At 43.0% G+C, this 25,873-nt stretch overlaps 1 long non-coding RNA gene across 2 annotated transcripts in view; it reads left to right on the top strand.

Moving 5' to 3' along the window:
* Positions 1 to 25,873, top strand: part of LOC125086748 (uncharacterized) — a 101,664-nt gene that overhangs the window by 59,837 nt on the left and 15,954 nt on the right. Inside the window, exon 1 of one of the 2 annotated variants that reach the window (XR_007123257.1) lies at positions 22,640 to 23,285. The exons of the other annotated variant lie outside the window; for it this stretch is intronic. This is a non-coding gene — a long non-coding RNA (uncharacterized LOC125086748). Of the gene's footprint in view, positions 1 to 22,639; positions 23,286 to 25,873 lie in introns of those variants that run through there. 2 annotated transcript variants of the gene reach the window in all.

Raw genomic sequence — 25,873 nt, 5'->3', positions numbered from 1 at the left:
TACAGTATTGTTAACTGTAGGCGTGATATTGTACAGCAGATCTCTAGAACTTATGCATTTTCCAAAACGGAAACTTTATACTCATCAAACAGCAACTCCCCATTTCTCCCTCTCTGCACCCCCTGGCAACCACCGTTTGACTCTCTGCTTCTAGGAGTTTGACTATTTTAGATATTTTATGTAAGTGCCATCACACAGTATTTGTCCTTTTGTGACTGGCTTATTTCACTTAGCATGATGTCCTGAAGGCTCATTCATGTTGTTTTATGTGGCAGGATTTCCTTCTTTTTTAAAGGCTGAATGATACCCCATTGTCTGTATAAACCATATTTTCTTGATCCATTCATCCATCGGTGGACATTCAGGATGTTTCCACATTACAGCTGTTGTGCCTAACGGTGTAATGAACACGGAAGTGCAAATCTTTGCACTTTGAGAGGTATTTGGTTCTTTGAGAGGTATTTTGGTTCTTTTGGATAGATACCCAGAAGTGGGATTGCTGGTCATATGGTAGTTCTATTTTTAATTTTTTGAGGAACCACCAGACTGTTTTCCATAGTGGCTGCACCATTTGTGAATATGTGATATGTTTACTTAAGTTTTGTAGGTAACACTTTCACTGCAATATGGTCGTGGGTACGGCTGCTACTTCTGAAGACATGCCCACATGCCCACATGCCCACAGCCAGTACTTGTGATGTTTTAAGTTTTTAGCTTTTGATAAGAAAGGAGCTTGACTATAAGAAATAAACTTGAATATTGGGGAGATCATACTCTTTGATTCTCAAAAAAATGATTTTTTTTCTATCAAAGATACTTTAAATCTAACTTTTTTCTTCTTCCTTCCTTCCCCATGTGTTTTAAATTCAACATTTTAGGCTTATTCCTTTTTGCCTCCATTTAAATTTTCATTGAAGGCAATTAAAATGTAATGGATGGTCCTCAACATTCTGCCACACAGTATCAGAATGGGCTGTTGGATAGACAGCCTTTCAAGGGGGCAAGTTTATGCCCACCGTAAGGGAGGGACTGTGCTAGCACTGGGCAAAATGAAAACAGTGATTTGGAAACTCGGAATTGCAGGTTACTGACATGTAGGCATCAAGAAAGTTACATATGTGTTTCTGTCCATGGAAAAGTGTGAGGGTGCTTGGTGATTGGAGACCAAGTCAAATACAGAGGGAGGAGTTAAGGTAGCAGAGTGGAGAAAGTAGAAAGAAGGGGCCAGAGTGGATTTGAGGAGAGAGGACACAGGTGGTGGGAGTGCAGGGCTCAGAGGGTGTAAGAGGGAAGAGGAGGCAGGCAGGAAGAAAACAGAAGGAGAGAAATGGGATGAGAGGTGGTTCCTGGAATATGAAAGAGAGGACCTCATGATCCTGGACTATGCAGAGATGGAAGGGGGAGCTGAGGCCGAGGTGGCAGGGAGGGTAGAAGAGGGACAGGGAGGCAGAGACTTCAGTTTCCAGCAAACCCACCAGCATTCTACCCGCCTGTAGAATTATGGCCTTGAAATAGCTCTCATAGAGAGCTAACACGTCTAGAAAAGTAATCGGATACAGAGCATCTGTCAGTTTACTGAGCCTCGGAAAGGCAAGAACTTGATTTCCTGACTTGTGAATAAACATTTACTCTACTAAGAAAAATTAAGGGACTCTACCTCAACCACTTAAGTCTAAGTCAGAGAACTGAAGGCATGGTCCTGCTCCAAAGCAAAGTGAGTCCATTTTTTTGATCAGCTTCAAGGAGTACTTTTATGTGTCAAGGTTCCAGAGTAGTATGTGAGACTATTGGTACTGTGTATCTTGCTAACAACTATTAATAACCATGTTAGACAATCATCTTAACAGAGTAACTTGTCTTGTGCAGAGTTTTCTTCTTTATTAATCAATTCATCAGAATACAGGGGTCTTGGTCAAAGACAAAACGTCCTAGCTGAAACGTCCCCACTGTTAACCTTCCCGAAACAGTGAAATAGCTTGGTATGGAGAAATGCCTCAGTCTAAGAAATGAAATATATCTGCTATTAATGAAAGGAAAGTGACCTTATTTCTTCTGGGGTCCCACAGTGCCCAGGAATGTCCTGAGCACGGAAGTGTTAAGTACAGTGTTGCCCTTGGGAGTCTCATGGTCAACCTGGTGAAAGATGGCTTGTGTTGAAAGACAGTCATCTTCATCTGGAACTTGTAAATTTGAGCCGGGGACATATTCGTCACATAGCAACCTTAAGATAAACAAGGTGTCTGCTCCCCCAGAAATAGGATTTTTATTTGCTGAGGGGGTTGGATAATCTCTCCGGTCTTTTGTACGGCTCTAGTCCCCTGTGGCCCTTCCTCTGCCTTTTCTAGATGCTTGTGGTGAGAGATTCTCAGCTCGTGTCAGTCTATAAACCAAAGCCGTATCTCTCAGGGGGGCAATCAAGTACTGTGTATCAACAACTAACATGGGTGAATCCTTTGGCCATGCAATTCTGCTAGAAATTTTACTAGTACCCTTAGTTCCACAGGTGCACCAGTATACACACGCGAGATTAATGGCAGCGAAGTTTGTAAGGAAAAAAATAGGAAAACCCCTACATACCCGTCAGTGGGAGACAAATGAACACATTATGATTACTCATTCAATGGAATGCTGATCAGTATTTTAAAATACGAGCTAAATCTTATGTGTTCATTTACATGTATTCTTATCTCCATTATATGTGTGTGTGTATATATATATGTGTATGTGTGTATATATATACACATACACATATATATATATAGTTTTTTTCCCTCAAGCACTTAAAACACTACTGGGCACATAATAGGTACTAATACATTTTTTTTTTAAATGTTCATGCTAAATGTTATTTACTTTTGTGCATTTCAACTAGACATTAGTGACATACCTACAAATACAGAGGATTTGAACCATACACCAATATAACAAGGTCTAACAAAAATGAAACTTGGATAAATAGTATATTTTTCTTATCAGTCATAGCTCCATATCAATGATTAGCAGCTTCTGTGATAGAGGCACTACATAGATCCTGGGTTCAGTGGCCGGGGATGATGATCATTGATGCTCCATGGAAGGACATTGGAATCCATGCTTGGCCCAGGTGAAAGGTGATCACTTCTTGACTCATATTACCAACCTGGTAATTTCTCTTTTTGCAGAAAAGGTGGATTTAAACCTTTTACAGCACATTAATGCACTTTTTCTGTCTCAGGATACCATTCAGGATATCATACTACATTTAGCTGTCATGTCTTCTTAGGTTCTCCAATCTGGGACCATTTCTGTGTCTTTCTTTGTCTGTCATGACTTCAAACATTCAGATGCAATAGGATGTGAAAACGTTGGCTCTTTGATCTTCAGTACTAATACATTTTTTTTTTTTTGATAATTGACTCTCTCTGCTTGACTTATTTCACTCAGCATCATCTCTTCCAGTCCCTTCCATGTTGCTACAAAACTTGGGGATTCATCCTTTCTTTCTTTCTTTTTTTTTTTTACAGCTTTATAAACATATATTTTTATCCCCAGGGGTACAGGTCTGCGAATCGCCAGGTTTACACATTCACAACACTCACCATAGCACATACCCTCCCCGATATCCATAACCCCACCCCCTCTCCCAACCCCCTCCCCCCATCAACCCTCAGTTTGTTTTGTGAGATTAAGAGTCACTTATGGTTTGTCTCCCTCCCAATCCCATCTTGTTTCATTTACTCTTCTCCTACCCCCTCGACCCCCCATGTTGCATCTCCTCTCCCTCATATCAGGGAGATCATATGATAGTTGTCTTTCTCCGATTGACTTATTTCGCTAAGCATGATACCCTCTAGTTCCATCCACGTCGTCGCAAATGGCAAGATTTCATTTCTTTTGATGGCTGCATAGTATTCCATTGTGTATATATAACACATCTTCTTTATCCATTCGTCTGTAGATGGACATCTAGGTTCTTTCCATACTTTGGCTATTGTAGACATTGCTGCTATAAACATTCGGGTGCACGTGCCCCTTCGGATCACTATGTTTGTATCTTTAGGGTAAATACCCAGCAGTGCAATTGCTGGGTCATAGGGTAGTTCTATTTTCAACATTTTGAGGAACCTCCATGCTGTTTTCCAGAGTGGTTGCACCAGCTTGCATTCCCACCAACAGTGTAGGAGGGTTCCCCTTTCTCCGCATCCTCGCCAGCATCTGTCATTTCCTGACTTGTTAATTTTAGCCATTCTGACTGGTGTGAGGTGATATCTCATGGTGGTTTTGATTTGTATTTCCCTGATGCCGAGTGATGTGGAGCACTTTTTCATGTGTCTGTTGGCCATCTGGATGTCTTCTTTGCAGAAATGTCTGTTCATGTCCTCTGCCCATTTCTTGATTGGATTATTTGTTCTTTGGGTGTTGAGTTTGCTAAGTTCTTTATAGATTTTGGACACTAGCCCTTTATCTGATATGTCATTTGCAAATATCTTCTCCCATTCTGTCAGTTGTCTTTTGGTTTTGCACAGCAAAGGAAACAGTGAACAAAACCAAAAGACAACTGACAGTACTAATACATTTTTAAAGGGATGATGAATGAATTTTAAAAATGAGTCTAAAGATGCCTGTTCTAAATGCCCCCAAAGCATTCTGTATTTCCCAGGGACTTCATAATTGGATCCTCAGTCGTTCCCAGTTGTAATTGTAGGAGACATGAATGTTTTATGCCGCCCTGCCCTGGAAGAGTAGACGGTTTTGTTTAGAAGAGGTGAGGCTTACTCCCCAGTCCAAATGACATCCCGGGTTGCAGAGGTGGTGGTGGGAAAAGCCCCCACAAGCACTGTTTCCCTTTCAGAGCACTCCACAAGCTGTGCTCATGGCGTCAGGCAACTTCGACCCTGCTTGAAAACTGAATAGCAGAGAAATTGCCAGCTGCTCCATCTGAAAACAGTTTATTTGATTCCGCCTTCTTTTGCCACAATCTCTTTAGCTCAGCAAAGTTTACTCCTTTAAATGAGACAAAATATTTCAAGAGAATGTATGTTTGCAATGAGCGTGATAGAGTTACACTTTTTCATATCAAGGAGTTTGAAGATATATACTTAGCGATATGAGAGGAACTTTGAAAATGTTCTTTTCCTGAACTGATAATGTAAGAGATAAAAATCCAAACATTAACCTAATGTTAATGTGCCAGGATACCTGTATTTTGATCGGTCTCGGAAAGCATGAATTTCACTTCTCCTTTGCTATGTTATTTCTTTGCCTCATGGGTTTTTGTTTTGTTTTGTTTTAAATTTCCTTTCTGTCTGTTTCTGTCGAACACCTGGGGATGTGCTCTTAAAGGAGCACATCCTAGTCCTCACACCCCCAGTCCTTCGTAGAAGAAAGCAGAAAAGCCTAATAAACATAACCACACCTGTTGGTTAAAGATACATGTTACAGAAGATAAAACTGCTGCTCATTTAACTTTCCATGTTCACAAGATTATTTAAGGATTTGTTTCAAAAGAACTGCTGGAAATATGGAAACTTGACATCATCATAAAACTTGCTGAGATGCTAGGTGCTGGATTTACAAGTACACTCGCTCAGCACCGGCCCTGTGGTAGATAAGCCGGTTCTTGGCAGTCTGTCTGTAGCCGCTGAAATGTGTATGACGCTGGTATGGCCAGAAACTCAGTATAGCTTCTGATGGACAGCTCTGCGGCTCCCAGAACCACCGTACTGATGCCGTACAGCCTTCTTATTTGGGGGCAAAGGACTGAAGATTAGCCACCTTGTTGCTTACCATTAGTGAGATCCTGCTTCTGTCTCTACACTGTCCTAATAGATTCTAGGAAGAATGTGAAGAAATGAATTGAAAATTGGACCCATTTGTCAGTTTATTCTATAGCCAAAGTGCTTAGAGTTATTTTCCTTTTTCACTTTTTCCTCCTCCTCCTCCTTTTTCTTCTTTTTTTGGCTTTCAATCTGACACATTTTATTCTTTCCTTTTTTAAGCCTTTTATTTTTTTAAAATTTCATTTTTTAAAAGATTTATGTCTACAGAAAAACTGAGAGTCCAGACTCTTCCCCTATACCCATGCCCAGTTTCCCTGTTATTAACATCTTATGTGAGTATAAAACATTTGACACAGTTAATAAAGCAATATGGGTACATTATGATTAAGTAAAGCACATAGGTTATCCAGACTTCCTGTTTTTCCCTAATATTCATGTTCTTTGCCAGGATCCCATCCAGGACATCATACCACCTTGAATTGCCATGTCTCCTTATGCTCCTTTTGGGTGTGACAGTTTGTCATGCAGGTGTCCTTTGCTTTTGATGACTTTGACAGTTTTTTTTTTAAGATTTTATTTATTTATTTGTCACAGAGAGAGAGAGAGGGAGAGAGAGAGCATGAGCAGGGGGAGCAGCAGGCAGAGGGAGAAGCAGACTCTCCGCTGAGCAGGGAGCCTGATGTGGGACTCAATCCCAGGACCCTGGGATCATGACCTGAGCTGAAAGCAGACACTCAACTGAGCCACCCAGGCTCACCGGCCTTGACAGTTTTGAGGAGTACTGCTCTGGCACTTTATAGGATGCCCCTCTATTGTCTGATGTTTTCCTTACGATTAGACTGGGGTTACTGGTTTGGGATATTGAGATCACAGAGGTAAAATGCAATTTCCTGTTAATGTTGAGTTTGATCACATGGCAGAATTTGTTTTTGTCAGGTTCTCTAAAGTTACTCTTTTTCAGCCCCTTTCCACCTTGTTTTTTATTTTTATTTTTTTTAAGATTTTTATTTATTTATTTGACAGAGAGAGAGAGAGTGACCGACCATAAGCAGGCAGAGCAGCAGGCAGAGAGAGAGAGGGAAGCAGGCCCCCCACTGAGCAGAGAGCCCTACTCGGGGCTCGATCCCAGGACCCTGAGATCATGACCTGAGAAGAAGGCAGAGGCTTAACCCACTGAGCCGCCCCGGTGCCCCAACCACTTCGTTTTTTTTTTTTTTTCCAAAGGAACTTACTAAGGCAGCCCACACTCAGGGAGTGGGGAGTTATGTTCCCCCTTCTCAAGGGCCAAGTGTCTATATCAGTTACTTGGAATTCCTCTGCAGGAGAAATTTATCTCTTCTCCCCACTTATTAATTTCACTGAGTATTTATGTCAGTATAGATATTTATTTTATGCTTTGAGTAATAATCTGATACTACTTTATTTATTTTGTGGCTCAGATCATTGTAATTTTGGCCATTGGGAACAGTTTTAGTTGGCTCCCATGCCCCATTGACATATTCCTATTATTGTGGGGGGGGTATTTTGTTTGTTTTGTGTTAGCACTGCCTTGTTTTCTGGTGCCATAAGATACTCTAGGCTCATCTTCTCTATTTCCCTCTCTTATCCTTCATTCAGCTCTTTCTTCAAGGAACCCTGCTTTATTTTATTGGGGAATGGTATTAGAAACCAATATCTGGGCTTTAAGTGTGCTTGTTGCTAGTGGGGTATCATTATTTTTAGGCTTTTTCAGTGGACAGAGCAAAGAAATATATGTGTGAATCTTTACCTGTTTATATATATTATATATGTCAACACATAACCATCTGTCTATTAAGCTAAACAGGAGTTAATCCTGGTGAACTTTATTCTATTACCACGTGGATCATTCTAGCCTCCTTCTATTGCTTGTCTGTGAACTCCCGCTCCAGGAGTGACAAACCTGGATCCCAACATTGGCCATTCACTTAATTATTCAATTTCATTATAAATGTAGAACAGTATTGGACTTCTTACCCTGTACTCCCATGGGAAACAACTTCATCAACTAGAATACAGAATGTATGTTTAGGTCCTTTTGCTTTTAATCTTATAGATTCTCTTCATTCCTAAAGTTACTTAGGTCACCACCTCTTCTCCCCTCCCCCCTTCAGTGTGATTGTTTCATACATTTGTAATATCATTATATTCCCTTATTTGAGTCTGCATTCCTTACTGGGATCCTCTGGCCTCCTAAAGATTTTTTAAAATTTGCATGCGTTAAGGTTCACTCTATGTGCGGTAAGTTCTCTGGGTTTTGACAAAGCCATGTGTCATTTATCTACCATCGGAATATCACACAGAATAGTTTTACTGGCCTCAAAATCCCCTGTGCTCTACCCATTCATGCTACCCGTTCTCTGTAAATAAGTTAACCTAGAAATAGAATATCAATCTCTAACTTCCTGACAATGACACCATTTAACTTTTTAAATAATTGTTAGTATTATGAAACATACCTACAAAAGAGCATATCCGAGATGTATGTATAGTTTAACTAATAGTAATAAAAGTTTCCTCACCTTAGTGGTCTTTCAGAATGAAAAGGGTCCTCATTCCCTTTCACACCAGGGGTATGGAAACTTCCTGACTCCCAAGGTGACCCCTTGGCAGGATTGTTGCCTGGTTCTACCCATTCTTGATCTAGTGGGCTTTTCATTGCTCAGCTGTGAAATGCTGCTACATCTTTTAAAGAAAATATTTGACATTCATTTTGAACGAGGACCATCTTTCAAGTCAAAATAGGTACCTAATGATTATACATACCTCCATGCTCTATTACTTTTTGGTTGATACAAACATTCCTTTTTTTCTAGACCCTCAGTGGAGCAAAGGCCCAAAGATTTCTGTTTCATCACATAAGGAGGGAAGTAAGGGAATAGAAGTGATTCTAAATACTGGATATTATGACCTGTGGCTTTTAAATAGCAGCAGATTATAACAAAGGGCTACCTCGTATCCTTTACATCCTGGTGCTACTCAGAAATGGTCCACAGGCCAGCAGTATCAGCATCACCTGAGAACTTGCTGGAAATCCAGAATCTCTGGCTCTGCCACAAGATGCTGAATCAGAATCTGGATTTAACAAGATTCTTACGTGATTCATATGCATCTTTCATAGTCCAGTGTCCAGGATGCCTAATGAGATGTCCACCCAGCTCACATTTAGGGCACAGAAAATCATTTTCCAAATTCTAGAGTTTCATAAAGGAAGAAAAATAGAGTACTCTAGAATGTTGTTTTATCTCTTAAAATACTCTTTCTTACATACACACAACTAATGCTTTACTCCAAGTGATCAGTCAAGATACATGTCTGTATATCTTTGTCACCCTTTTGCTTACCACTGGAAGCTGACTTGAGATAAACGCCCAAGGCTGGGAGCCAGTTCTGTCTCTCACCTCTGCAGGATCCAGAGGAATCAACAGCCTATGAAGTTGCAGATTACACCAAGTGAGCTCCAGTTGACTTCATTCGGAGTCACTGTTAAATGACAGTTTTGAGACACACTGAATAAAATAAGGAAAACTATTGAGTCAGCAGTGCAAGTCTCAAAAATGAAATGCTGAAGGTGACCAAAAGTACGGATCTCAAATTAATTCCTGTGTCTGGATTTTTGATTGCCAATTATACGTCAACTCCTACAAGCTGTAAATTATGAATTTGATGGATAACGGCCTGTCAGCAGATGGACTTGAAGTAAAAATTGAAATACATTTCAATATATTTAAAATATATTTTGAACAAGTTGCTACAGCAGGATAAAATCCCTGTTCTGGATTGTCCCATCCTCCACAGTGACAAGGTGATTCTTTGTTGTGGGGGTAGACCTCTGCAATATAGGGTGTTTGGCAGGATCCCTGGCCTTTTCCCACCAGATACCAGGAGCATGTCCCACCCCCTACCCCCCACCCCCACCGAGATGTGATCATCAAAAATATCCCTAGTCAGGGCGCCTGGGTGGCTCAGTGGGTTAAGCCGCTGCCTTCAGCTCAGGTCATGATCTCAGGATCCTGGGATCGAGTCCCGCATCGGGCTCTCTGCTCAGCAGGAGGCCTGCTTCCCTCTCTCTCTCTCTCTGCCTGCCTCTCCGTCTACTAGTGATCTCTCTCTGTCAAATAAATAAATAAAATCTTTAAAAAAAAAAATATCCCTAGTCATTGTCAAATGTCACCTTGAGGGGTAAAATAGCCCCCAGCTGAGAACCACTGCCCTATGCCAATGTAAGTATTCACACTCAGGAAAAATGTCTGTTCCTGGCAGAATGCTGAGATCATACCATAGTGTATCAGACAATGAAGCTTCTCCACACTGGCTGGAAAGATCTAGAAGGCTGAATTTTAAGAGTGTGGGCCCTCAGTTAATAGGCTTGGTGTCTGATATCATTGGCAATCACAGTTTTCTGTTCTACCTCGGACATGCATTTATGGTTAATAGAACAGTTTCTTGCAGAAGGTCTGTGGTAGCTTCTACTGACTCTGGAATCAGGAGATCCTGGGCAGCACAGTCATGAGCCAAGCCAGAGTGCTGTTGGGATACGCAGAGCAATCAGTTCTCAAGAACAAAATGGTGACTTTTTCAGAGCCTCATAAGCATGGTGACTCTTGGTCTTGTTCTTCTTGACCATAGCCCTGGACTCCTGGGGACCGTTATAGGGAGTGCCTTAGTCAGTTTTGGCTGCTGTAACAAAATACCATAAGCAAGTAGAAAACGGAAATTTATTTCTCCTGTTCTAGCAACTGGGAAGTCCAAGATCAAGCCATCAGCAGATTCAGTGTCTGGTGAGAGCCTGCTTCCTGTTTGATAGACAGCCATCTTTTCCTCTGTCCTCATGTGGTGGAAGGGCACGGGACTCTTCTAGAAGGGCACTAATCATTCATGAGGGCTCCGCCCTCATGACCTCCTTGCCTTTCAAAGTCTCCACCTCCAAATGGTGGATCAGTTAAGACATAAGAATCTGTGGGAGACATAAACATTTTGTGTATAGTGGGGAGATAGAGTCAGAAAGTTAACTCCTTCTTAGCTGTGTTTAAGCAAAGCCCTCCTAACAGGTGCTCTAGGAAGAGGACAGTGTTAGATTAGAATCAAGTCCAATCATTATTCTAAAATCCTCCAGACTCTTAAGATTTTACTACTAATCCAGAGACCCTCCTTTCACAGAGCTAAGTTGACTGACAATAGCAACAGCCCCTAAAATGGCCTCTGGGAACTTGGCCTTCTTAAATCAGGGCTGCCAGGGCCCCTGGAATTCATGTAAGCCTCAGCTCAGACACGGTTCCTCCTGTCCTCTCAGCAGCCCAAGATTTGAATGTTTTTGCATGACAAATAATGTGTAAGCTTCAAGGTTTTTTGTTTTTTTTTTTTTTTTACAAACTTTAGTTGGATCACTAAGGTCATCTCTCTATCCCTCTGCTCTACCATGGACCCCTCCATTTCTTCTGAGTTCACAGCTATGCCCTCCTTCATTTCCCTGCCTGCTGCTTCTGCCCAAGACCAGTGCTGGTCTCCGTTTGTCAGACTGCTCTCCCGTTGACATCTAAGGCCCACTCCTTGCTCAGCTGCTTGGGTGGATGGAGACATGAGGACCACCGCTGCCCCATCCTCCCATCCTGGCGAGTCAGCCAGCCTCCTGGTGGTCCACCTGTGAACACTGATGTCCCCTCCCCAGATCTCTGTGCTGCCTCAGGGTAGTGGGGACTGTGCCTCACTGCTTCTCTTCACCTTCACGCCACTTACCTACCCTAGCATGTTTCTCATCATTTGCATGAAAATAGGGGAAAATTGTATCTTCTACTGTCCGATCTGGGCAATCATCCTCATTATTCATTGGTTCCATATTTGCTAACTTGCCTTGTTGCTAAAATGTATTTGTGACCCCCAAGTCAGTCCTCACAAACTGTTGTGGTCACATGGACATGCTCAGCATGGTGAAAAATTTGAGTTCCCAGCTAAGGGAGAGCAAGGTGACACTCTGCCTTCAGCTCTCATATGGTAAGCAATGACCTTTTCCTTGCCTAGGAGGTGCCCCATTTTTTGGATTTCTGTGCTTTTTCTTGGTGAAATCATAGTTTCAAGCCTAAGGGTGACAAAAACATTCTGTTTTGCTGTCCAAAGTGCAAGAAGGCCGTGATGTGCCTTATGGAGAAGATACTCATATTTGCTAAGTTTTGTTCAGGCAGGAGTTGTGCTGTTGGTCATGGGTTCAATGCTAATGAATCAAAAATGTATATTGAATAAGGTGTTTTTAAGCAGAATGACACATAAAACAAGATTATGTATTGATTGACTGATGCAAATGTTGTGACTAGAGGCTCACAGGAACTGAGCCCCATGTTCCCCCTAGTTGCAATCATTCGATATATGCTCATTTATTTTTCATTATGTATAATTGTTTCTATAGGTGCGCTCTTGAAGGATATGCAAAAAACCGATAACACTGATTGCTCCAGAGGGCAAATCTAGGTGGCTGAGTGAGGGGGGTGAGAGGGGACTTTTTACTGTAATACTTTTTGTGTTTTGTGCCATACTGTCATACACATCAAAAAATTATATTTAATTATTTAAAAGCAAATAGTAAAATGAAAAAAAAATGCAGTTAAATCATATTCCTTTTCAGTTTCAGCGAAACAAAGCAACTGCTGCTAAAAATCCAGCTGATTAAGTGACACCCAGACTTCTCCCTGGTCTTTACTGTCCTGCACCAGCTCCCCCCATGCTCTGCCTCCTTGGCCCTGCTTCTCAGCACCCCTCTGTGAATGACTCAGGTCTATTCATTGCTCCTGCAAGCGCCCTCAAATGGTCTTGCTGTCACTTACTCCACATTCTTATGAGAAATAGTCTTCGCCTCTCTACCCACAGTCTGTTTTTCCTTCAAAATCCTTAAAGGTTTCCCTGACCACTTCCTCCTTTCTCTGTTGGAACTACTTGGAAGAGTTCTCTGTCACTCAGCATCCACACCTGATTCTGTCGGCTGTCTTTAAGCTTCAAGTTTCTCCAAACCCATTACCAGTTCTTGAGGATGGGACTGGGGTCTTACTAATCTTTGAACACCTTCAATGCCTGGCATATGACAGACAATAATATTGATGGATTGGTTGTCCTTTATCATTCAGTACCAAAAGTATTTTTACTGAAGCCTTCATTTCTAAGTAAATTCACACCCGAGTACATAAAATTGAAACAAGCTTTAGGAGTAGCATGAAAGTTTTGTTTGGAGCTCTGGCAATGACCTGTAATTGTTCTACCAGAGGCATGGAAGTAGGATTGTTCCATCTATGAGGAGGGAAGCTGGAAACCAGGTTTTTACCTCCAATAAGTTACAAAGTGGGAAGAAATCTGAGTGTGGTTTTGGTGAGTTCTTACTCACCAAAGGCTGGGCACCATCCTGGCACCTAACATAACTTATTTTATTTATGTAAACCTATCAGGTAGCTGTAAGGAAGCCCTTTTCATCGATGAGCAAACAGAAGTTCCGTGCTAATCGAAGCATTAGGTAGATAGTGAACTGCAGGACTAAGAACAGCACTGGGGTCCGAATGCCTGCCGGCCCATGTTGCCCCTGAACAGAACAAACAAGCAACGCTCTGAACAAATATGAGTGAGAGTATTTACCCAAAAGGTAGAACACAGCGCAAGAGCATTTGGGATGGTCCCGAGCAAAGCACGGTGTAACTATGATACATGATCTAAGGCCGGGGGTGGGATGAAGGACTTTGCCCTCCTTCAAAGTACTGATACCAGCTGACAAAAGTTGTCAGTCCTGGCTGAATATCAAACTTACCTGGGGACTTAAAAAAATACAAATAAGAAATAAAATTAAAAATACAGACGGAGGGCACCTGGGTGGCTCAGTGGGTTAAGCCTCTGCCTTCTACTCAGGTCGTGATCCTAGGGTCCTGGGATTGAGTCCCGCATCAGGCTCCTTGCTTAGCAGGGAGCCTGCTTCCCTCTCAGCCTCTGTCTGCCTTTCTGCCTGCTTGTGCTCTCCCTCTCTCTCTCTCTCTCTGCCAAATAAATAAAATCTTAAAAAAAATACAGACAGGGAGGGCATCCCATCCCAATTAATCTAGGTGGGGCTCAGGCACTGGTACTTTTATAAAGCTCTCCAGAAGATTCAGTTCTGCAACCAGGGTTGATAATCACTGAGATGGAACAGTAGAGAGGGACAGGAACCAGAAGATTTCTCAGTATAGTGCTTTAAAATCTGGTATCCTTAGGGGTCCCTGGGGGGCTCAGCCAGTGAAGCATCTGCCTTTGGCTCAGGTCATGATCCCTGGGCCCTGGGACCAAGCCTCATGTTGGGCTCCCTGTTCAGTGCGGAGCTTGCATCTCCCTCTGCCTCTGCCTGATGCTCCCCCTGCTTGTGCTCTTCTCTCAAATAAATAAATAAAATCTTAAAAAAATAAAAATACAAAATAAAATCTGCTCCCCAACTCAGGAGGATTAGCCTCCCCTGGGACCATGTCAGACAAGCATATTCACACTCACTCACTGAATCAGAAACTGAGGGTTGGGGCCTCACAATTGGGTTTTCAGTCTTCAGGATGATTCTGATGTGAGTTAAAGTGTAAGGAGAACTTCTCTTCAAACAGGCAGTTCACTGGGAAGGGAATACAGAAAGTAAACATACAGAAAGATATTCAACCTCACAACTAGGGAAATCCACATGAAAATAGCAGGAGGTATACTTTTTATCTTTCAGATTGTCAACAATTTAAAGGATTGATTTTCTAGTGTGGCAGTTGGATACGAGAAACAGATACTCTCAGATATGACTAGTGGAAGGTAAACCAATGCAGTGACTTCGACTAGAGCAGAGTTTGCCAGATTATTTTAAAATTCAGAGTAAGCCTATTACATGACCAAGCAATTTCCCCTCTTAGCCTCTCTGCTAGAGAAACACTGGTACTGGGCAGAAACAGATACATATGAGGATATTCATAGTGTTATCATTGGCAATGAAGGGAAACTGGAAACAACCTGAATGTTTATCAGTAGAGAAATGGCTAAGCAGACTGAGTAGCACAGCCTTCTTGTGGAATACTATGCAGCAGGTAAAAAGGAATACGAGACTCCACACACATGGGGCTCTCCCTGAGACACTGTGGAATGCAGGGGCAAGTTGCAGAAATAGATATAAAACATGGTACCATTTAAGTTTGGAAAATCACACCCAAATGCTTTAATTTTCTCTGTGATTGCAAAATCATGAAAATGCATAGAAAGACCATCATCTCTGTAGGGTGCAACAGTAAGGGGAACAGACAGAAGACAAGCATAAAAGAGGCCTCAGACTTACCTATAATTTCTAAATGTCTTGTAAGATTTATGTAATCAAGTAGTTCTTGTGCAGTGAAAAACAATTTTTGAGAGTGCATTAAATACCCATGGCAATGTTGCCCTGAATTGATGATTCTTAGTCATTTTTTGGTCATGACTCCGGGAATTTGATGAAAATTTCACCCCCCGGCCCCAAATCCCACAAAGGTATGAAAGTTTTTGTTCAGTTTCAGGGAGTTTCTAGATACCCTCATACCTCTTAGGGCTTTTGGACCCTGGGTCAAGAGTTTCTGGCCTGCCTGCCCTTTGAGGATCCTGAATAGCTTTGCTTTTCCACCCTGGGCTCCATGGCCCCTTCTTCATCGTGCCCGTCCCGGAGGAGTCATAATGTCAGACAGCTATTTTTATTAGCGTCAGCAGCTCTTCTCCGGTGGATTAAATTTCCCCAGAAGGTAGGTTTTTGCTGACATCTTAATACTTGGAAAGGAGCGGATGATCCTTGAGGAGTGAGTGAATATAGCATATGGTTTGCTGAGCTGCAAACAGAAGCTGATCCATGTCAAGGAAGCTTCAAGTGTTATGCATTTGCTTTTAGACAGCATCAGGTTCTTTTTTTAAGTTTTGCAGTGTCATCCTCCCTCCACGCACACAGACCCTTTTTCAGACCCCTTCAGCTGTGAAAAGAGATTTTCTTTTCTATGTTTTTAAAGAAGAAAGGGGCAAGGAAATGGCATTTTTCACTCATAAAATTTTAATCAAATTCCCTTCTGCTATCCCAAAATGGTTTTTCAAGAATGAAGGCTTTTAATGGTCCTTTTTAAGTCTACTTTAAACTGTCTTAAATGGCAAAGTCAGTCCTCATAAATGTGAGGCTCCCTGGTAATCTATTTCTTATTAAGTCCCTGAGCTGCCAATAGATTTATGGTCCTTGTACACTGAGTCTCATCTTCAGTGTGCTCTGCATGCCTTTGCTGTCAGTGCCTTCCACACCACCTCCTGGGTGTGGGGGGAGCACTGCGGACACTCTCGCTGTGCCCACCTCAATTCCCAAGCACTTTTCACACCATGTCAGGACTGGGAGAGCCCTGGAGAGGTTGGCTATGAAGATCTAGCTTCTCATTGACTCACTTACATTCTAAGTAGGATATGAGAGTCTAGGTGTTGGATGCCATTAAACTGGAGCAGCCAAAGTGGGGAAGAGTGTGGATGTTCCTCAAAAATGTAAAAATAGAACTACCTTATGACCAGCAATTGTGCTACTCGGTATTTACCCAAGGAATTCAAGAACACTAATTCAGAGGGATCCATGCAGCATTATTTATAATAGCCAAGATACAGAAGCAATCCAAGTGCCCATCAACTGATGAATGAATAAAGAAGTGTGGTATACCGACACAACGGACTATTATTCAGTCCCCCCAAAAGATGAAATCTTGCCATTTGCAATGACATGGATGGAGCTAGAGAGTATAATGCCAAGCACAATAAGTCAGAGAAAGACAAATAACCTATGATATCAGTCTTGTGGAATTTAAGAAACAAAAGAAAGAAGTAAAGGGGAAAATAGGGGAGAGAGGCAGACAAAGCAAGAAAACAGACTTTTTTTTTAAGATTTTATTTTATTTATTTGACAGAGAGATCACAAGTAAGCAGAGAGGGAGACAGAGAGAGAGAGAGGAGGAAGCAGGCTCTCCCCTGAGCAGAGAGCCCAATGCGGGGCTCGAATCCCAGGACCCTGGGATCATGACCTGAGCCGAAGGCAGAGGCTTTAACCCACTGAGCCACCCAGGCGCCCCAAGAAAACAGACTCTTAATTAGAGAATAAACTGATGGTTACCAGAGAGGAGGGTAGTTGGGGGATGGGATTTAAGGAGGGCACTTGTGGAGGTGAACACAGGGTGATGCACGGAAGTGTTGACCGCTATACGGTACACCTGAAACAAATACAACACTGGGTGTTAGCTAACTGGAATTCAAAATAAAAACTTGAAAAAAATACTGTATGGTATTTTCTAAGAAGTGTTGATGGTCATTCCTTCAAATCAACAACAAACTAGGGGCTTTATTGAATAGGGATGCAACTGAATATTCTTGAGTCCTTTCTCCTCTTGGAGAATATTTTCTGCTGCCGGTGTTGGAGCCTTTCCATAGGCTGGTCCAGCCTGCCTTTCCAGGCTTACTGCTTGCTTCCATGAACTCTTGGGTTCAGCTGCTCTAACAACCCCTTCCTGCTTCCAGGTCCTTTGCTCATGCCTTCTGGCCCACCCTCACATGGCCCCAGCCACATTCAGGTTTTCTTCGTTCCTCATGATCTAGGTTCTACCTAAATTTTGCGGGTAGCATTTGCTGATGAACCCAGCTGACCATACTCACCCCCCTTACACTGCACGAAACTTTGTCTCTTCTGCTCTTCTTCTCTGTGGAACGCTGTACAGACCCCGCCCTCAACAAGTGTGTGCTGAGCGCTCACTACATTCCAGAGGCCTATGGGTTCTAGGGATACAAATGAGATCAGGTTGCCATGGAGCTACATTCAAGCGTGCGAAACAGAATCAGGAGGCACGCAGACGAATGCAGTCATTTCAAAGAATGAAGGAAATGAACCAGTGATATAGTGAAGTGAACAAGAGAGGGATATCATTAGATGAGATGCTCGGGGAAGGTTTCTGTGAGGAGAAAGCATTTGAGTTGAAATCTGTCTGGTCAGACAAAGAGCACTAGGCAGGAGGATCTGTACAAGCAAAGGCCTTGAGGCAGGAAGGAGCTTGGCATGTGGGCAATCATGGGTTTCCTTTGAAAAAGGGATTTTATAAGATGACTATGTCGCCCCTGCAGCATCTAGCCCATAATTAAGGCAATCAGATGCTAGACTGTTCTCTCCATAAGGGCAAATTCCATGACTCTCTCGCTTCCGTGACTACCAGCACAGGGATTGGTGGGATACTAGGCACTCAGATTGATGAATGAACCCTCATCGAGTAACTGAATGGCTCCTGTCGGTCCAAGAGCAGTTTTGGTCGCAGAGCCAGAATGGACAAAAGAGCTCCTTCGGTTTCCTAAATATGAGTTCTTGCTGAAGCCAGGCTCCGTCATATCTCTGTTACTATTTCATTCATGAAGTAAGAACAGACCACTTAACTTCCTTTTTGAGGAAAACCTATACTGTGAGAGAGCTCATATATAAATGTTTGGAACTTTTGGAAGCTGCTCAATAAATTCATTCAATTCCTACAGCATGGCTCAGCAGTGGGAAGCCGGAAGTCACTGTATATTAATTTTCCCCCCCGAGCAGCAGTAGGAATGCTGTGTGGCCAGTCCATGCCATTACTGCTGTAGGATTCCAAAGCTGGCAACCTCTTTTAGCTTTTGGAATGTGGATGAAGCATTCCATCATGCTAGCAGGACACTATTTTACCTTCCCCGCTGCTGAGTTTATTGTTGTAGTAATCCCAGGGCACCCGTCTGGCCCTTCTCTTGCATTCTCTCATGGAGAAGCCTGTGCCACAGTCATTCAGAGTAATCCCTACCAGGGTGCTGTTTTAGTGTATTGAGGAGGCTGTCCATTCATAGAAGCAATAACGTAGTAAGATCAGTTTTCAGGAGCATCAGGTGTAATAAAGAATGCAATCAAGAACTTTATTAAAATAGTGAACCTCCATGAAACCTCCCCCTTCCAGGCAACAGTAGTTGGAACTAGGCCTGCTTCAGCTTTCTGTGGAGATATAAGAAACATGGACTGCTCTGAATGTCTCTGAAATGCCTACGGATAATCACCTCTTTCCATGTTATGCTTCCTTCCAGGGTTACTATTTAAGATGATCAAACAGTGAAGAGGGGCGCCTGGGTGACTCCGTTGGTCAAGTGGCTGACTCTTGATTTTGGCTCAGGTCATGATCTTGGGGTCGTGAGATCGAGCCCCACATCAGAGGTGCAGTGGGGAGTCTGCTTAAGGATTCTCTCTCTCTCTCTCTCTCCCTCTGCCCCACCACTTATGTGCTCTTTCTCTCTAAAGTAAATAAATAAATCATAAAATAAAATAAAATGATAGAGATAGTGACTATTAGGTCAAACAGGGAAGTGGATGGAACACTCTGGAGCTCTTCCTCTGGTGAAACCAAGGCCCATCCCAGGTCCCTCTACCAAAGGGTCAAAGGTTTTCTAAATAATAAAAGCAAGTGCTTTAGCGGTGATATTTCCCAGGAAGAATTCTCAGCCCACACCTGTTTCCAAACCCCCTCTGCTGCTAAGCATGGCTGCTACTGACGGCAGCCCACACCTGAACACAGGTGCAGAGAACAGCCACACGCTAACCTCCTGTCACGTGACTCAGGGGCCAAGCGGGACTCACAACTAGGCTTTATTTGTGCACAGCAAAGGAGAACCTGGGCCGCGTATTTCTTAGCACACGACCTGCTTGTTCTCACCACTCAACCTGAAATGTCAATTCTGACAGTGACCTGGTGCAGCGGCCAGAGTTCACGATCATGGTAATAACAATGTATGATGGATGAGAGTGGGAAAAGGAGACAGAGGTTGAAGTCATAGAGTCCATACTCCTGGCTTTGCCCCTCTTTACCACTCCACTGTTCCTCCTGGAGAGGGCAGTGCCTGGGCTGCAGCCTGAGCTTAGACACAGGCACATGCTAGGACTGGTCCTAACCCTTTGGCTGATTGACTGATGGATTGAAGTGAGTTGGGGGCCAGTTTGGCAGCTGAGCTCCCTGAGTATTCCCTGCTGCACCAGTTACATCTCCAAAACATTGTCCGCCTCTAACATAAAAGGGCTTCTCACCTCCCAGCACCTGTATTAGGTAGGGCTTCTAAACAGGCAGCCAAGGGGTCTTGGTGAAAGCACGCTCTGCGGTCTCTCTGATCGATGCTGAACCCATTTTGGAATGAACCCCAAAGTACCCCTAACAGCATGGAGGCACACAATGAAGGATTATTGTTTGGCACACAGTTACAATTAAACTTTTTCCTAGTTGGTGTCTACTGATTTCCAGAAGAAGCAATTTCCCCTCTTTCTGAGAGGGCTCAGGAAGGAGGTTTGACCCTTAGAAGTCAATAGATGAGGAAAATTTCCTTGACTCATTCTGAGTAAAAAAGTCTTCCCATGGGTGCCTGGGTGGCTCAGTCAGTTGAGCGTCTGCCTTTGGCTCAGGTCATGATCTCAGGGTCCTGGGATCGAGTCCCGTGTCGGGCTCCCTGCTCGGTGGGGAGTCTGCTTCTCCCTCTGCCTGCTGCTACCCTGCTTGTGCATGTACTCTCTCTCTCTGACAAATAAAATCTTTAAAAGAAAATCTTTCCATTAGATCCTGTGTGTCATCAAATAAGTCTAGTTTTCAGCACATACTTTCCATCTTGGACTATTTTTCATAAAAAAAAATGTACAACTAGTAGGTTACCACATAAGACTGAGGGTTTGCTCAACGGACTGACACTGGTTCTAATTTAGCTTTTGCCTTTAATTCTTTCGTGATTTGGGTAATGTGACTTCAACCCAATCATTGTGAGCTTCCGTGTCTACAAATGCAAATGCAAAACAAGTGGCCTCTAAAGTCCTAATTATGTTTTCTAATTAACCTTACTTTCCCCCCTGGTTTAACTCACATTATGCATTCACTTACACTAGATATTGTAAGTTACCCAGCATGCACTGGTACAGTGGCACTAGGCTTACCGTAAAGGCCACCCAGCATGCGCTGGGCACAATAATACTAATAGGAACTCACTCTGAAGATGAGTAAGATAAGACAAGAGATGAAACAACTTTTGCCTGCACAGCGTCCAGTGGAAAAGACGGGCATGCACACAAATAATGAAGAGCAATATGCTAGAGGCTAGATTTGAGGGGGACACAAAAAGTAAATTTTTGTGAGGGGAAGAAAAGTAAATTCCCTCAAGGCTAGGAAAGGTTTCACTGAGGAGGGGACACAACACTAGCATTTAACCTTTTTAAAAATTTTTAAAAATTGAATTAAGTTAAATTAAAATTTCAAGTAGGCTCCATACCCAACATGGGGCTTAAACTCATGACCCTGAGATTAAGAGTCGCATGTTTCACAGACCGAGGCAGCCAGGCACCCCAACATGGGCATTTATTCTTAAAGGAGGCTTTGCCAGACAGAGAATAGAGACAAATCTGAGAGAAGTAATTGTCCAAGTGGTTCCTCTACAGGGTATGGCAGGGAACACAGGGCACAGAAGGATCTGGAGAGCTGCGTAGAGGTAAAAGACAAAGGGTCTTTGATCAGTTCAGGTCTGGGCACTATGAAACTGCTTGCAACCACCAATAAAACCCCAAAGGCTCTTTTGGTCATGCCCGAATATTACTGAGACCTGGAGAGCAGGACTTAGGAGGCAAGAGAGTGCACTTTGGTGTGCAACAGACTTGAGTGGTTTCCTTGGCTGCAAAACTTGCTGTAACTGTGGGTTTAGAAAATTATGAACCCTCCCTCAACCTCAGTTGCATTACCAGTGAAATGGCCCCAAGAGTAGTACTTTCTTTGTAGCTAGGAACATAAGAACAAGAGAGAGGTTGGACGTGACACACTCAACAAACGTTGACAGGTATACAGGAAGGACTCAGCAAATGTTGAGTTTGTAATAATACATGATTCGTGTTAGTATCTGATGAATAACATTCGATCGATAACAATTTCCTTGGGCGTCAGGGTCAGGGGAGAAGCTCAGGGTCTGGTAGATCAACTGAGGTCAGATAATCCCATCACTTGGTTTCTGAGAAGAGCCCTGGTGGGATTTACAGCTTGGGCCTCATGTCTCAGCCAGATTTGCAGCGTTGGAAGGACAAGCCCAGCAGGCTCATTCTGTCCTCAGATTTCTCTCCCCTAGGGATCAAGGAGAGGGAGCCCGAGCCTTGGATTATGAAGACTTGCATCTCCCTGTGTAAATGATAATGCCAAAGGTTCTTGGCACTAAGCAAGGGAACGTGTCCCCCATCCAAGGCTCCTTGTCCCCACATGGTGACTAGGTGCCTACTGATATTAGGCCCTGGAGACTATCTATAAGTTCTGTTTCTTTCCCCTTTTGTCCTTGTGTGCTTAACAGCTACCATATATAGGTGGGCACAGAGCGGTCTCTACTTCCTGGCAGTGTCCGTTGCCTTTAAAAGAGATTCTTTACTAGATTTTTTTTTTTTAACAGCAATATCATGTTCACTGAAAAACCAAGCAGAAAGTCAGAGAGTTGTCACACTCCGTCCCTCCCTCCCGGCCCTGCCACACACAGCGTGCCCAGTTATCAGCGTCCCCCAGTAGAATGGTACATTGGTTACATTCGACAAACCCACACTGAGGCACCATCTTACCCAAATCCCATAATATTCATGAGGGCTCACTCTTGGTGTTGTACCTTCTGTGAGAGTTGTTAATTTTTTCTTTCCTTTTTTTTTTTTTTTTTAAGATTTTAGTTGCTTATTTGACAGACAGAGATCACAAGTAGGTAGAGAGGCAGGCAGAGAGAGAGGGGGAAGCAGACTCCCTGCTGAGCAGAGCTGATGCGGGGTTTGATCCCAGGACCCTCGAAGGCAGAGGATTTAACCCACTGAGCCACCCAGGCGACCCTAGAGACTTGTTAATTTTTCAACCAGCAACTGCCTCAGGAAGGCCTGTCCAAATAATCTGGGGGTAATGCTGATTATACTATTTTCCCAATAACCTGTTTTGGAGAATAACATTTCAGAGTTGAAGTACAAAAGAAGGGAGAAAGGCATGAAGGCAGGAAGGCAGGAGAGAGAACACAAAGGAGCATCCCCTCATCCAACAAGTCCGAACCCCCAACCCCAAAACACTTAGGAAATTTGTCCCTACTCTTCTCCTGTTTCCTAAATCTGTCCCGCACCAGCCTCCGGGCCTTCCTCTTCTTGGAGAGAGAATTCTGTCTTTGAGGCTTTTCCTCGTTGCTAACCAGCCCCGCCCACATAGTTTCCAGGGCTACCTGATAGGGTCCTCAAACTATGATAGGGGCAAGTTTTTTGAACCAGAAGTCTCAGAAAGGGACTGGGACAACTCTGGAGAGATTTCTCTCAGCACCTAACATAACTTATTTTAAGTGCTCTTGCAAAGTCCTTGTAAGGAACCTAAGTCGGGCCTCTTGCTCTGACAAATGAAGCCTTGTGGGACGTTGGCTGTTCCAGGAGCCCCAGGCAAAACGCTGAGATGTCCTTCCAAACAGGGACCCAACAGCTGAAGGGCTCCAGTTACCCGAGAGGTGAGTGACACTTTGCCAGTTGGACTTTCTCTCCCACTTCACAAGTAGGGTGAGGGAGGTGGTGGAGAGTAGGACAGAGGAGAAAGGAAGGACAAGGTGGCGGGGAGTGAAGCGGGACTCCATGAGCCACAGCCAGCAAGCAGCCTGGGGAAGGGCGTGGGGCATCCTGTCCCCAACCATACTTCTGGCTGCGTGTGGCAGGGTCACAGGTGAGCTGCACCTTGAACCTCAGGTGCGATCAGTGATTTTATCAACCCAAATTACACAATGCCTCAAGTGGAAACCATTCTGGGTGACTCACCGGGGCATTAACGTCCTCTCGTGGCAAGTGACTGTTGGGAATGAACAAAGCCAGCCATCTGGGAGCTGGCTTGTGGAATTCATCCTGAACCTCTGATTCAGGATTTAAATTCGTATTAGGCTTTTTTCAAACAGCAAACGAAAACGCACACTCATTTAAATGCTTTGAGTTTGCCTTCTTTTGACTCATGGGCACGTTCTGTATTTCTATAAGACGAGTATGGGTTGTGTTCACATTGGTAAAAATATATCATCTTCAAATGTAAAAATCGACTTGGTAGGAAAAAATTTGAAAACAGTTTTGTAAAATTTTGTGAATTTGGTAAGATTTTACAGAGAATATGGTAAAGGGCTACGTTCCAAATTGTTGGCCTTAACTTGTGGGGTGGAGGTTTAATTGGAACAAGAGATGGGAGTTTGCCAACTTTTTAACTATCTCCCTATTGCTTAGATCATTCAAATGAGTGTATGTTACGTTTGTCATTCTTTAAGGAAATTCAAGAAAGAAAGAAAAAAAATTTTTTTTGCCATGTGTTTTTCAAAAGAAAATCTGTCCCATAAGGGAAACTCTCAATTCAATTTTTTTAAATGTATAAAATTTTGTGAATTAAATGTTATTTCCTTAACTCTTAAGCAGATCCTTCCTGCCAATATTACATGTGTCAGCCCACCTGGCGAAAGATGAGTTCTGCATTCATCCCTCAATATGGACCATACAGGCCTTTCTGCCGCAAGCAAATGTTTCCGCCAAATGGATTCAATATGTGCATTTAATTCTGAGCTTCAGTAGCTCAAGTGATTTTTTTTCTTTTACTGTGAAGTTTCAAGCTGACAAAGAAGTCTGGGAAATCATTTAACAAATATCCATGACTCACCATCTCGGTTCCACAGCTGTCATCTTCCCATATTTGCTTTAGACCTTTAAAATCATTGCAATTAATAATAGTAATAGTAGTAATAATAATAATGATAATCGTTCCTTATCTCCTGCCTTTATTGCAGTAGCAACTGTGTCCCTGAAATTAATGTGTATCTTACTGTCTAGTGTTTTAGACTTTAATTTTATGTGCGTATCCATGAATAATAGGCACCGTTATTTTATATTTTACCAAATTATACCAAAGTAGTATGGCTCTGTATATATGATTATTTTTGTTGTTTTTCATCAATTTAAAAAAAAATTTTTTTTATTTATTTGAGAGAGAGACAGTGAGAGAGAGGATGAGAAGGAGAAGGTCAGAGGGAGAAGCAGGCTCCCCATGCAGCTTGGAGCCTGATGTGGGATTGATCCCGGGACTCTGGGGTCATGACCTAAGCTGAAGGCAGTTGCTTAACCAACTGAGCCACCCAGACACCCCATCAAATTTCTTTCTTTTAGAGAGGTGTGGGGAGGAACAGAAGGAGAGAGAGAATCTAGCAGACTCCCTGCTGAGCATGGACCCAACAGGGGGCTTGATCTCACAACCCTGAGATCAATGAATGACCTGAGCAAAAATGAAGAGTCAACGATGCTTAGTTTACCAAGCCACCCAGGTGCCCCATCAACTCTTCTTTTCGTTAGAGGTTTATCCACATTGATACATTCATCGTTCTCAATGCTATGTACATCTCACCGTATAGCTCTTTGCGGTTTATTCATCCATTCTTGTACTCATAGACGTAGTTTCTTACTCAGACCACGATGTGTCTGGTTTCCTCTACTATAACAATTGCTACACTGAACTTCTGTGTCTGTGTGCTCTCGTGGACTTGAACCAGAGCCCATCCGAGCGGTGTCCTTGGGGGGTACCACTGGGCCATTGAAACATCTGCTAAATTTAAAGAGAGAGGGAGACATGCACACAAAGTCTTGGTCATCTTTGGGAAACAGGGTTAGTTAGGACCCTGGGTCATTTCAATTCCATGTGAGGCTGTGCTCCCCACTTCTTTTCACTATTTTTCCTCAAATTGAAAACTGGGAACCTTCCTCATCAGAGCCCAGATTAGGAAGAATTCGTTGGTCAGATCTCAGAGAACTGACTCTTCCTGAAGCAGAGTTTTCTTTACTTTCTCTGGAATATTGCATATTGATTTAGAACATGGTTAAACAAGCTCTCAAGGCCAATGAGCTTATTCAAGAAAGAAAATGTCTTGCTAAGTGGAATGGTAAATTCAAGATCCTGAGTTGTTATGAGCCAGACTAAAGGATGTCTCTGGGCGGTTACTTGGCAAGCATGCTGTGATGGTATTTTCCTTCCTTCTAGATCAATTTCAGCATGTTTCCATCAGCAGATTCCAGGTGATGGATA

Source organism: Lutra lutra, chromosome 16 (genome assembly GCF_902655055.1).
Source record: "Lutra lutra chromosome 16, mLutLut1.2, whole genome shotgun sequence".
Lineage (NCBI taxonomy): Eukaryota > Metazoa > Chordata > Mammalia > Carnivora > Mustelidae > Lutra > Lutra lutra.
This window is presented reverse-complemented; position numbering and strand designations above follow the sequence as displayed.